The sequence below is a fragment of the Penaeus monodon genome, chromosome 34 (genome assembly GCF_015228065.2).
Source record: "Penaeus monodon isolate SGIC_2016 chromosome 34, NSTDA_Pmon_1, whole genome shotgun sequence".
Lineage (NCBI taxonomy): Eukaryota > Metazoa > Arthropoda > Malacostraca > Decapoda > Penaeidae > Penaeus > Penaeus monodon.
The window spans coordinates 29,605,715-29,606,102 of record NC_051419.1 but is presented as its reverse complement, the minus strand read 5'-3'; the positions used below and the strand labels follow the sequence as shown (position 1 = coordinate 29,606,102).

The 388-nt window shown below is 42.5% G+C and overlaps 1 long non-coding RNA gene across 1 annotated transcript in view; it reads left to right on the top strand.

The window, feature by feature from the left end:
• The first annotated feature begins 78 nt into the window (after positions 1–78).
• Positions 79–388, top strand: part of LOC119594471 — a 22,886-nt gene continuing 22,576 nt past the window's right edge. Inside the window, exon 1 of the long non-coding RNA XR_005230626.1 lies at positions 79–306. This is a non-coding gene — a long non-coding RNA (uncharacterized LOC119594471). The remainder of the gene's footprint in view (positions 307–388) is intronic.

The following is a 388-nucleotide window of genomic DNA, read 5'->3' as shown; positions in this document are numbered from 1 at the left end:
ACAGGTGTATTACACGCAGGCCAACCCCCACACACATACATTACAGCCATTACACACGCTCTTTACCCCAGTCGAACGGCAACTGCCAAAAACATAGCATATTCTGTGGTTCATCTCAATCCCGGAGATATTTCTGGCTCTTCTCAGCATCCGAAAAAGAGACAGAAATTTCCTTGCAACACAGAAACTTCCTTGCAACATAGAGACTTCTTTGCAACATTTCAGCGGCATTGGAACAACTCTATGTTTCGTCTTGCAATATGGGTTTGCTTGGTTTCTGTCGTTCATGTTGGAATTTCAACAGAGGTACTGTATCGTGATTTTGTTGTTGTTATATCGGCCTTAATCATAAAAGTTCTATAGGCCTACCCATATGGTGATCTCACCA